This window comes from Cheilinus undulatus, linkage group 15 (genome assembly GCF_018320785.1).
Source record: "Cheilinus undulatus linkage group 15, ASM1832078v1, whole genome shotgun sequence".
NCBI classification, from domain to species: domain Eukaryota; kingdom Metazoa; phylum Chordata; class Actinopteri; order Labriformes; family Labridae; genus Cheilinus; species Cheilinus undulatus.
Window position 1 is genome coordinate 30,565,340 of NC_054879.1, and position 13,735 is coordinate 30,579,074.

Below are 13,735 nucleotides of genomic sequence, written 5' to 3' on the forward strand. Positions count from 1 at the left end.
CTGGTGGTTATATGTCTTTGTGAGGATACAATTACTGGACAGTGAAACTACGGTGGTGGGTCAAGAAGAAAGGCTGGGGAGATTTTGTGGTAGTGTGACTAGCAGACATTCTGTTTCTTCAATGGTTTAGACACATGTAGTAAATTTTGGATGATGCAGCAAATTGAGTGTATGTAGGTCAAACTGATGCATAAAATATATAATCTGTGCTCTCCAAAATCTAATCAGTTCACATGTGTAGGTTTCAACAACAATAAGGGATGCTCAATACTGGATTTTTGCCAATATCTTTCATACCAGAATTTGCAGATTCATTTTAGACGTAACCGTTATTGATAGTGATAACTGATTATGAATTTCTGACCTAAAATGTAAGTCTTTGAAATACGCTTCAAAGTTTAAGGAATAAAGATAAACAGAGAAAGAGACTTTGACTGACACAGATCTGCTGGTACTGCCTCAAACTACACAATCTTTTTAATACATACAGCCAACAATTACAGCTGATATATGGGTTCTAAACATCACCATGTCAGCTAATATCAGTAACTCCCCTTTTTAAACTCATATATGCCAATACTGATGCATCCCTAACAAAAATCCTTCAATGAATTCCTACAATAATCAGTTCATGAGCACGGATGAATGTGAGGCTTCATGACGTTATCCTTTGACCTATTAAATCTGATCGATTCCTCCTCGAGTTTGAGCTTCGATTTGTGTATACTAGTTTAAAGATAATCCTTTAGAATGATACAGAGCATTCAAACACAAGGGGCGAACATGAGGCCAAATAACCCTGACCTTTAACCTTCAACATCTGTTCAGTTCATCTCATCTAAACCTGTATATACATTACAAAGAGTAAAGTCTAGATCTGCCCTTTTAGTAAAACGTCATGAGATGGCATTGGTTATGAATTTTGCTATACGGGGTGAAAGGGTTCACAGAGGACACCTCCCATTCATACACTATATTGCCAAAAGTATTCGCTCACCTGCATTGACTCGCATAGAACTTCAGTGATATCCCATTCTTAATCCATGGGGTTTAATATGACGTCAGTCCACTGTTTGCAGCTATAACAGCTTTAATTCTTCAGGGAATGCTTTCCACAAGGTTTAGGAGGGTGTTTATGGGAATTTTTGAAATTTCACGACTGGACTTGTTGCACAGGTGGCATCCTATCACAATACCACGCTGGAATTCACTGAGCTCCTGAGAGCAACTCATTCTTTCACAAATGTTTGTAGAAACAGTCTGCATGTCTAGGTGCTTGATTTTATAAACCTGTGGCCATGGAAGTGATTGGAACACCTGATTTCAATTATTTGGATGGTTGAGTGAATACTTTTGGCAGTATCTCAGTTCGGTGGTCAGGTTCAGTATAGGTTTGGTTAATTGATTAAAAAAAAGAAGATTTACAATTCTAGATGTCCCTCGCTTGTTTTTTTTTTCTTTCACTAACAATAGTGCAGCAATTACTTTTTTACATATTTGAAATATCCATTTGAATCAATCAACTAGGGGTGCACCGATTGCAATTTTCTGGCCGATCACCGATCACCGATCTTTAAAAAGCCTGACTTGCCGATTCCGATACTGATTTTTTTATAACTGACAGCATACACATTCAATGTTCCAATCTTACTTTAATTGAATAACATTGAACAATACCCGGAAACAATACAAACTTGTTGTTTTAACTGCACATGAGGTAGTTCTCTCATATATAGAGGAAAAGTTTAACCCTTTTACTCCTGGCGCGTTGATGACGACGTGCTGTTGAAGCACATTTTACATGACGGTTATGCAATTATGGTCATGTAAAGTGTGCTGTTGAAGAACACTTTACATGACCATAATTGCATAACCATTTGTGCTATCGGAAAAATTCAAACAGTTTTTGAAAGCTACGAAACTGTGCTTTACAGCCAGCATGCGGTTATTTCTGTAATTTCCCCTTTTCCCACTAAGATTCTAGCATAAAGTTCCCCCATTTTAAACTGTTAAAACACTTAATATGCAGTAATATGTAAATAACTGCCATATATTAAATGTTCTAAGTATTGTGGAAAAATGGGCATTTATAGTTATAATAAGAACATGTCCAGAGGCTCAGGAGTTAAAGGGTTAAAGCACTGCTGTCCAAACTAATAAATTATATCAGTTCCTTTAGTCTTTCATTTTCCACATTTTAGAAGGTAGAGGCATATACCGATCTCCTGAAATTAAGGGATACGGCGCCGATACCAATTTTGGCCGATCAATCGGTGCACCCCTACAATCAACCAATACTTTGTTCCATCTAGTGTTATTTACAACTATCAGTTACAGATGGTACAGCCTGTGATACATTAGATGTGAGACAAAAAAAAGAGACAAAAACAAACAAAAAAATATGCAAAAAAAGCAATGAAGAAAACAGCCTAATATCTCCTGATTTGAAAAATGTAAAATAAATACAACATAAAATGCATATTAAAATATGTGTGTTCTACAGCAACGTATAATACAATTGATTTATGAAGTGTGCTGTTAAGCAGTTTTGAATAAAAATACAATTGTGCAGTGGTTACTAGTGCAAAATCCTGAATCTTGTCAACAGTGAAGGATCACTGACTCGCTCATGTAAAAATTAGATAGGAAGTTGCTACGGGGTCTGAGCAGAGCGCTTAAATACACGCTTGTAAATGGTTATCTCTACTTCTGCAGGTCCTTAACCTTGGAAAGCAGATGGACACGCCCATTTCCATGTTTCTCACTGGCGAATCCATCTTGCAAAGCTCCCATATGAACCATTTGGGCCCAGTTAAAAAATGACAGGACCAATCAGCGACAAGGGGCAGTAGTTTCAGGCGCAGCGGAGTCGTGATGTAAGCAAGCAGCAAAAAGAGGACGGTGCAATTATGGCAGAAGACATTAGCGTGGATGCTGCTAAAGTTTTATCAGAACTTGACATTTCTTTGTTAAAAGAAGAACAAAGAACAGCAGTGAGTTGTTTTCTTTTCAAAAATGACAAAAGTCGTATACTGACATGTCTGTAGTCGCCATGGTTCGCGTTATTCCTCAGTAGCTGCGCACGCGCACCTCAGTCGTGGCTACGTCACGTGTTTTGTTGCTCTGATTGGCCCGAAAAGATGTGACAGACAGAACGTTCATCCAATCACACTCCGAGTATTTTTCAAATCCTCTGCCCTTTCTTAAACGCTTAGTTTTGAAGGTTTTCCAGATGGATGTGTGAAACACATCCATCTGGCGTGCCGGGTTAGCAGGTCCTTGTATAGCCATTAAGATGTATTAGCAGTGGCTAATAGCAGTGACCCTCTCTGCTTTCACATCCGGAGGCTTTTTAACTGCACGGAGATGAGGAGAGGGAGAAAAGGAAAAGGGCAGTGGGTCTCGCTGTCCTGCCTCTCTTGCAGCGGGAGCTGGGAGCCAACTTTTCTTCTTCATGTGTTTTGGTATACTGAGCCGGCTACTTGCTCTTCTTTGTTGGTGGTTTAATAGCAGTTTGCAAACACTTACCAGCATTAATGCTGCCAAGATTGGTGGGTAAACACGGCCACGTTTTGTTTTGTTTTCTTCTTATTTCTTATGGTCATGATGTATTTGTCATGTGACTGTGACAGTTTGCCACACATTACAAAAACTGTTACACCCCTAGTGCTATACAAATAAAGACTGATAATGTTGGTTGATTAAACCAAAATGCATTGGCCCCTGGCTACCATCAGTATGAGGCATAAAACTAAATATAGAACAAATATAATGACTTTTTGACTTCTCTGAAATGATTCTGTTTCCCTCCTACACTTCTGAAAGTCAAATATGCTTTTTTTTAAATAAACATATGGGTTTTTATCATTCTTTTGTGGGAGGGCACAAACAACCCATGTTTTCTTTGTAGCATTAAACTCAATTATTGTTATCTATCTCTGTCACCTCAAAAACTTTTTCAACCTCTATTAATCAATCAATAGGTAAACCCTTTCCTTTATAGCGCACAACATCAAGAATACAATTCTGTGACTGGAGGCGGAATACTACTTGATGTTGTTATGCATTCTTTCTCAGCCCCCTCAGGTGTATCAGGGATGATGGAGAGTGCTTTTGTTGACAGTTATGAATGATCCCACATTACACTGGTATACACTGAATCTCAATGAGAAACAGAAGTTTGGGAGAAAGGGCAAGAAAAAAGAGGAATAACATTATAGAGAAATAAAAGCAAAATGTATATTTAAATGCATCTTTATAAACTGGGTCCACTGTGCTCTGGTGGACAGTGTCACAGAATAGCATGCTGTACAATTTTATAATAATGTCACCGAACTTTTCCTCTTATTTTGCACTTAGTTTCAATCCCAGGTGTGCTTTTTTAAACGTATTTACTGATTTTCAATTATATGATTTAATCTTTACTACTTAAAAGAATTATAAGAGCTACACAAATCCTTGAGATTCTGAGAAAAATGTCTGTTTCTTAGTTTTATGTATTTTTACTTCAACCAGACTGATGCTGATTATAGATTATTGTTGACTTTTTAGTAAAACTATATGCCATTTGAAGTGCTACTACACATGCACATTGACCTTGAAAACTGCATTAAAAGTATAAATACCACTGTAGGAAAGCACTATGTGTTTGTGACGACTGTCAAAATTATTAACTTGGCAGAACCTCTATTTTTATACTGCTTTTAAATTCTGTGAGAGACGATAAAAATTGTCAAGTATTTCAAAATAAATCAGTCATTACTGCAGATGTCCAGCAGAGGCCTCTCCAGTAAATATATTCAAAGACAGTGACAGACCTCCACACTGTAGAGAAATCATTTTTAAGGTCCACTGTTAAACTGTCCTATTTATGATGAAGGTTGTCACAGCAACTGTGGAATAAAGCAGCGGCAAAGAGAAAGTCTGAAAATGAAATGGGTTAGTTCAGTGCATTTGTGTAGCCCATCTTTATGTTGAGTTAGTCACATTCATGGTATTTAGAACCTAATGTTGTCATGAATGTTGTCATCACAGAGCTTTTGTGGGATATTTCAATGTCAGTGTTCAAAGGAGATTTTTGGTATTTATGAGTCTATAGAGAATGTTAAAATTTGGAGAATGAGCTAACAGGGTGAAAAGGTCATTTCTCATTTCACTGTGAGCACAGATGCCATTATGGGTCAGTCAGACACCCTGTAAGGCCTAAGGGAGTTTTAGGACTTCACCATGCCAGTCAGTTTTGAATATGATGCAACTGAAGGAAGAACTAAGGACATGCTTAGAAAGTGCAGTAAAAGCTGGAGAGAATACTCCTATGTCCATAGAATTCAGGGGGTAAATGGTGTTGGAAATTGTTATTTTAGCAGTTATGGGGCCGCAATGTTGCAAAGCAGATACTGATCTTTACTAAGAAACGGATAAGGAAAATAAATGACAAAAGAAAACCATAAGCACTTATTCAAAGCAAAGAATTAATATGCACAGAAGTTACAGCACAAGAAAAAAAAATCAAATGCAAACGGAAAGTTCACAACAACTGCCACAAAAAATGATGTTCCAATAGCTGCCATCAAAAAAGGGACTTTTGCAGGTTTTCACCATGGTCTACACATCTGTATGCAAGCTTAAGATGAAGGAAAGTCAGTGGCCGTACACTTGGCTTTGCGCATGCGCTTTTAAGCGGAGAACCTCTTGGTAGCAAATATCGATAAGTAGCAAAGTTAAGTAGAACACCATGTAGGTGAATATAGCAAAGTACATTAACGTAGTCTTTTTTGTGGAAGAAGCACTTGATTTCTCTGCAAGCTAGCTTGATGATGTGTTACCAGTTTGAACTTACGGAGGTGAACACAGCACATTACCAGCTTACTATCAGCTAATGCCGCTCTAGGCCAGCTCACCACTTTGCAGGTCGTTCAGACAAATGTCACCTTCTCGTCGTCGTTATCAGCTGTCTTCAGCTAATGACGACATTTCCACATTGGTATCCTCCTTGCTTGCAGGGGCGCAGCACAGAGGGGAAAAAGGGCACTGATTACCCAGGCCACAGTAGGGAGGGGCCCCTGAGAAGCCTGCAATGACGTGTTTATTTATTTATTTATTTTTTCTTAGTGTCATTTTTTAACCAAAGCGACTAAATGAATCGGTCAACAGACTGAAATTCGCATCAAATAGACAAAAATACAATACTGGGGGGCTTCTGCTCATCCCAAAAATGCCCAAATGGTATAGTCAGCACTGCAAAATAATGCAAGTAAATTCTTTTTATCCATAGTAAAAAGTATTGCTCACAAATTATGGAAATTATGGTAAAAATACATTAAAATGCATAGATATTTGTAAAATAATGCTAAATTTTTTGCTTGTCTAGCTTGTTAAGGGGGGGCCTGTGGAACATTCTTTCTGGGGGCCTAAAATCCCTAGCTTCTTCAACACCGTATTAAAAATAAAGGGGGTCATTTATTTGACGGTCGCAGTACTTTAAATGCCATTAAACTAAGCTCAGAACTTTGATGTCATTCTGTAAAGCTATGAAATGAAACAGCCAATCAGATTCCAGCAGGGAAGTCAAACTGTCATCAGCATTTAGGAATTTGTTGTTCCATTTTAGCAAATAAGAAATGATTGCTGATATTTTTTCTTTTACTAAACGTGCAAATTGATTATTCAGTCATGACACAGAAAACAAAAACATTTTTTAAAAATTATTTACTTAGTAAAATATAGTTAGGAAAACTTTCAAAGTCTTCATACTGATAGGACATATTACATGACTATGGAGTTTTATTTCCAACTGATTAATTTTAGTTTCTAATAAATTGATCATATCTTTAATATATTCATATTTTGTACTGTATATCTTTATAAAAATTAGGAGATTTTTACAAGTATGAGGTGAAAAAAAAATCCAAATGAAACTTTTTGGGGAAAAATGGCAATGTAATATGTATAACCTAATCCATTTTACTTGTTAATCTTTTTTTATTTTCGTGGATTCCGCCATTTTTTTTTTCGTGTCTTTTTATGAATTGAGTGTGCCACAGTAACTTAAAGACAAATGTTTGGTACACTCTATCATATCTGTGTGAAAACCAGCCCTCCAGAGGATGTCCTTGTAACACAGTGTGATTTTTTCCCCCTCTCTTACATCCTTTTTGAGAGTGTGCGAGGAAGGAAGCAGGGAGAGCGGACCCACTGAGAGACAGTCTTTGAAATCGGGACCAGAGATCGTAACTTCATCTTCGATATGATGGCACGGAGGATTGTGGATGCACGTGATTGGATTCGGTGAAGTGCGGGGCTTTTTCAGCAGGAGTGAAGGAGGGAGACGGAGAGCATTTCTGTCAGGTAAGATCCTTTCTGCTCCATTTAAAACTCAGTCGCGGTGTGTCACTGGGGAAAGAAATGACATTTCCATCTTGAGCGGTCTTTTGGGTGAAGCAAAGTAACTTGAAGTGGGGCTTTGTGGTTTTGTTTACAAAGGCGTCGACCAAATCGAATGATAAGTGAGTTCATTTAAAATTCACATTCCTTGCAGGGAAATATCCTCACATAGTTGTTGTAGACGCTAGCAGGTAGAGGAGGGTTGACAACCTGCAAAGGGGCACGTGGAGACAAATGAGCATGGCCACGGCTGTAATCAGACTTTTGGCTATAGAAGGCGCCACATTTAGTATAAGAGTAGCTTAATTTATGTAGCACGAGTTAAAGAAGAAATACACAGGTTATATTCGAGAGGATGCTTCACTACCTCCCCCTCCTGCAAGGGGTTTAGTCATGGGGTATCTTTTAGGCTACTTTAAAGCCACAGACTGTAAGGTAAGCATCTTGATTCTCAAACAGGATGAAAATTATTGTGGTTTAATTAAGAACCCTCCAATATAAGCAACCCTAAACAATTTGACTTCCTTTAAATTGAATTCAGTAGCTTAAATTCTTACATTCTTTTGGATTTTCATGGTGGTGAGAAAAATATGATACATGTAATAGTGACTTTTAAAGGTGGGTCTTGCTTTTTCTCATCACTGTCATGATAGTGGTTTCACTTTTAATCTTCACTCTTAGCTGGTCTATGGTGATGTGGCGTTTGTGAACGAGCCAGTTCAAAAAGCCGACTCTTTTACGTGACCGATAAGATCCGGATCCCGTTTCCCATTTCATATCATTATTACCACTCCTAGTATTATTTATACACTGCCTGGCCCAAAAAAAAGTCGCCACCAAAAAAAGGTCACACACTCATTTCGTTGGGCTGCCTTTAGCTTTGTTTACAGCACGCATTCGCTGTGGCATTGTTTCGATAAGCTTCTGCAACGTCACAAGATTTATTTCCATCCAGTGTTGCATTAATTTTAATATTGATGATGGGAGAGTCTGACCACTGCGCAAAGCCTTCTCCAGCACATCCTAAAGATTCTCAATGGGGTTAAGGTCTGGACTCTGTGGTGGCTCATGCTCCTTGAACCACTGTTTCACAATTTGAGCCCGATGAATCCTGGCATTGTCATCTTGGAATATGCCCATGCCATTAGGGAAGAAAAAATCCATTGTTTAAGAAATGAGAAGTTACTCATTGCATCAGCTGGGGTTAAAAAACTTGTTGCCAGCTGAAAGATAATCACCCATGCAGTAATTATCCAATAGGAGGCTCGTACCTATTTGCTTAGTTAAATCCAGGTGGCGACTTTTTTTTTTGGCCAGGCAGTGTAGATATTTTGTTTGTGCGTGTGTTATGTGTTTGATTAGCGGGGATGATCCTTACTCCACACTACTCTGCAGTAAGGACTCATGCTTGATGTATAACATTAATGTGTAATATCTGGTGTTTCATACAGCCCAGCCACTGAGTAGATTTCATCTGACCTGAAAGATTGTTTATATTTCCAAAATAATTATATATTTCATTATTAAAAACATGTAGCATAATCAGAGTAAAATACCAGCACAAATATCAATCATATCTCATGACATTTCTTAATTGTGCTGGTCAAATGAAGCAAAAGTGGTACCAGATGAAGAGCAATTGAAATGAAATGACCCGATCACTAAAAAGAGCTGAGTTCCCATCACTACTACGCTAATCACTCCTTGGATCCTTGGATCAAACTTATGTTCCTGTTGGACTGGGAACAACTTGTTTCAAGCTCCATGTTCTTAGACCCAACAAATATCTCAGAAACACTAACAACTGTATCCTGGTGTCAAACAGTCCTTGTCCCGCTTTTAACCTACCAAGGTTGTTGTTGTTTGAACCAGCATAACAAACATCACTGAACATCAAAATTCACTACTGAACATGTCAGTAAAATTTGGTGTGCAATTATTGTTTAGCTAACCCAGCCTATCATACAAACAGGACCTGCTGCCTAACACATTGCTATCATGTTTAGGAAGTCAGGAAGTCAGCGCTTTGCTACTAGCTCCTGTAGAGGTACAGTTTCCCTGCAAAAGTCCCAGACAATGAATATGCTGCATTTAGCACACACAGCCAGCGCCCAAAATGGACACACTGAGCCGTATTACAACTTGCAAACAATAATACTGGGTACAGGCTGGAGGTAGCACTGTTGCAGCTTACTTCACTGAGGATACCTCAAGGGACAACCAGCGTAACACAACAACTACCTTTAAAATATCGGGCTACCTATCTTGTAATGCCTTCATGTAACAGTGAACTGGCTTTATTACATTTAGTTTATTTGTACTGATCAAAATAAATGAATAAATAAATGGAGAGCTTTAGAGAATGCAGACTTTTAACCATATTTTAGAAAAAATAAGCAGAAATTTTGTAGCTCAAGGCAAGCATTTACCCCAATTTAATTCTTTTTGCCTAGCTTAGTTTATTAGCTGCCATTTTAACTTCATATTTACTGTACAGACTTGGAACAGGGATTCGATTTGCTTATTTAGCTATTAGCAAGAAAGAGCAGGGATTATATTTCAATAATACTGTTAAGTATCAGCTTGCAAATACAAAAAAAAAAATATATATTTTTAGGCAAACTAAATGTTTAATGCTGCTAATATGTTAAGAAAAATTTAAGAGTAAACCCACATCTGCAAGCACCACTACACAACGGCATGAACTATTTAAAGTGTAAGTGAACCCCCAGCTCAAAGCTAACTCCGCCCACTTCAGGATTTCAAAAAATGCACAGGAAGTGAGCAGTTTGGTACCGAGAGGTGGGAGGGGAAAAGGACTTTTTTTTTTTTTTTTAAGTGACAATGACTCCCCTTGCTAGAAAGTGACACAGAGTCCTGCAGCACTGCTGACTGCTGCCTCCGAGCGATCTTTTGAGGTGGAGGAGGACCCCCCCCCCAGAGTCCCCTGAAGCAGGCTGTGGAGTGGTGGCAGACCGTGGTCCTGAGCACTACCTTTTCGGGCCGTTTGCACCAGCATCGGCGTTACTAAAGCCGGTGCTCTCAGAACCGAGGCGGCGCAGGAGCAGGAGAGGATGGGAGTGGTCTCTAAATGGTAAAGTCAGTTAGAGGCGGTAACATTCTAGCTTTTATATAGAGTTTTGAAACCTACAGATGGTAGGTTTGTACGTCACATAAGCCCCGCCTTTTCAGAAAAGATTTGTCAAAGCAGATGCCCATTTGAGCTAATTAAAAGCCATTAAATGCAGATTTTTATCAGTTTGGTTCAAATGTCAGAAATAACACCATCACTGATGTGTTTTATCATAGTTCAGTCAGATACTTCAGTGTACAGCTGAAAACAAATGTGAAAGTGTTCGCTGCTTCTTTAAATAAACTTTACATTTTGTAGTTACCAGCAACTTTAGAGTTTTTGTGAATCTCACATTGGCGTGTGCATGATTTATATAGACAGTTTTTTTTTTAAATGAAGGACCTGTAGTTGTAAATAGATTAAGATTGGTCAAAAAATGGCTTTTTGTTTGGAGTCAGAACATCTGCGGAAGAGTTCCTCACCCTTGAGTCATCATGCATTAAAGTAAGCCGCGATACAAAATGAAAAATGCCCTGTTTTCATTATGTTTGCAGTGTGGAGAGAGTGTGGAGGGACAACAGCATAAATTTGGCGCTCTGGGAGGGTGTTTTCCTTATGTAAACCACACCCAGAGGAAATCAGCATTGTCGGCTGTCTTGTTCAGTTGTGAAACTGATATTTTTGATACCACGTATAGAACAATAAACCAGTTAAAAAACACCAAAGAATGCTGGGTGCAACAGAATTGATTATCTGAAGTTGTGAGATCATACATATGACATCAAACTTACATTTCCATGATGTATGATAACCACTCAGCAGTTACTCTGGTGACATCTTCCATAAATAAGCTACTCTGATGACCAGTAAGGAATCACAGCTTTATGATGACCACTTCACAGAGTTACTGTCAATACCATGTAACTGTCACCATTATCCTGATGACTTTTCAGCAGTCAAAGAGTGTGAGAAAACCTTTAATTTCACAACAATCTTTGACCTTATAGATGCTGAAATTTAATACTTAAATATCTATTCTGTCTCTTTACCTATTTTTTTTTTTTAAAGAAAGAAAAACAGACTGTGGAAAAGCACATTTTGCCACATTTATGTAAATTGTTTTAAATTTTTCTACCCCATTTAACTCTGCCATATTATTATTGTTATTATAATTTGGATCTTTTCTATTCAGCATTCTGGCACCCTTTGTACACGCTGTAGCCAAACCATCATTGCACACGGATTATATATTCTGAAAACATTTCTAACAAGAGATGACTCTGATTCCGAAGTGGACAACAAATAACACTTAAATAAGTGCTTTTTGGAAATAAGGCTCTGTAGACCTGGCTACGTAAGGTAGCTTAGGTCTTTTGGCCATATAAGTTTAATTGGCTTTACTTGACTTGGCTGCTGCATAAACAGCATGTTAGCAAAGTGCTATAAAGTTGCTGCTCCTGCTTCTAGTTCCTACAGCAGTGTCCCTGCAGGCTGCATGCCAGGTTTAGAGGGCTTTGTAAATACCACAAGTAATGACAAGAATGTCGACAACTTCACTTCTCTGTGTCAGTAATCCTCGCCCTGTCTTCAGCGTCCTCCTAAAACAACAAACGTCTTTTTTTCCCAGCTCATTTTCAGTTTCTGGCGCTTGTTAGCCGATTGTGCAAAACATGTGTCATCCACCTTCAGGAGGGCTCAGTGTGTTCTTGGAGTGATTAAGCATTTTAAGCTTATTTCTAGAAATGCTTCAGCAGGCTGTTGATAGATTTCACGATCCCCAGTAGCTCTCTGAATCATAGCATCACCAGTCTATCATGTTGTAACTAATAAGCACAGCAGTGAGGGTTTTTATGGTTAAATTCAGTGATAATGTGACAGATGTGGCTGCTGCTGGATGAGTCACTGACTTGAAATGTGGAGCAATGTGCTCTCTCCCACTGTTTTCACTTTGTCACAGAAGATTTTGACATGCCTCGTCTGGATTCCTTAAAGAGTTTTCATTAAAGGTCAAAATATCTTCTTTTGCTTTTCTCTTCTCTTCTTGTTACAACTTGATTATCATTCTTAGTGAGCTGCCTGTAGTTGTCGTGCTTTGTTTCATCCTGCAGGCTTTTATCACCTCCTCTCAGTTATTCAAATGACTATTATTATTCAGAATTTAGTTTCCATTTTTTAAATCACTGGGGTAAAAAAATACAACAAACAAACTTTAATTGGATTGTGAGGATTAAATCTAGAGAGGCTCTTGCAGAGAGGAAACCTTTGCCAAGTTAATAGTCTAGTCTGCAATGATATGCAAATCTGTAATCCCAACCACTGTGCACTTTTTTCTCCCAAAGTTTAAGAATTCAATTTGGTAAGTATAGCTACTTTTTTGTGAGTTTGATTGGAAGTGCAAAATGTTATGGGTTTTTTAAACTCCCTCTAAATGTAATGCTAATGGGGTCCAAAATCCTCCTCAAGTGCAAATGCAGGTCACCAACTATAAAGTATTTAGAATGGCCATGACCTTATGAGTCCTAAATAAGTGCTAAAATAGCTATCTATTGGATAGTTGATTATTCCAGGTGATTATTTCTATTGTATTATCACTCAGTTGATTTAATATTACTAATTTTTTAATAAAAATGCATCACCACTTAACAAAGTCCCAAGAAATTCTTTCTCTAGCTACTGTTTTTCCAGACAAAGGCTCAAAACTTGACAATGTTTATTTAAAAACCACCGGGTGCTTATTTTTAATTGATAAAAGATTGAATCACTTGGTAATTGTCAAATATGTTTCAACTAAACTTATCAGTAAAGTGGGTCATCTAAGGACTTTTATGAATAATTGAATGAAATCAGGATTATGTTTGATGGTACTATTTCCTCTGAAGATTAAAAGTACTTCAGTGAAATAACCTTTTACTAGCATGATAATAGGTGGATAAACTGGGCCAAACTTTGAGATAAGATAAGATTTTATTAGTCCCCATGAGGGAAAATTAGTTGTTGCAGAGCTCTGTGTCAAGGGCAGGGGTAATCATGTGGTGGATTTCAAAATGGAAAGGACAAGATACTGACAAGAACAAAAAAGAAAAATAATAAAAAAGATTATTATTTTACATATAGGTTCTTAGCAGATGACGTCACACAGCAGTGGAAAACACCCCTTGGGGTCAAGTAGTGTTGTGTTTGACTCTGAACTAAAGTTTGTTCTGAACACAGAGTCAATAGTCAAACGTGGTCAGCAGAGGATCCACTTGCTGCGGAAGCTGAACTCTTTTAGTGTTTCTG

General features: G+C 38.0%; 1 protein-coding gene across 1 annotated transcript in view; it reads left to right on the top strand.

Moving 5' to 3' along the window:
* The first annotated feature begins 7,214 nt into the window (after nucleotides 1-7,214).
* The window catches only part of ankrd50l (ankyrin repeat domain 50-like), a 41,252-nt gene continuing 34,731 nt past the window's right edge, over nucleotides 7,215-13,735 (top strand). Inside the window, exon 1 of the mRNA XM_041807847.1 lies at nucleotides 7,215-7,347. The gene's annotated coding sequence lies outside the window, so the exon portion shown is untranslated. The remainder of the gene's footprint in view (nucleotides 7,348-13,735) is intronic.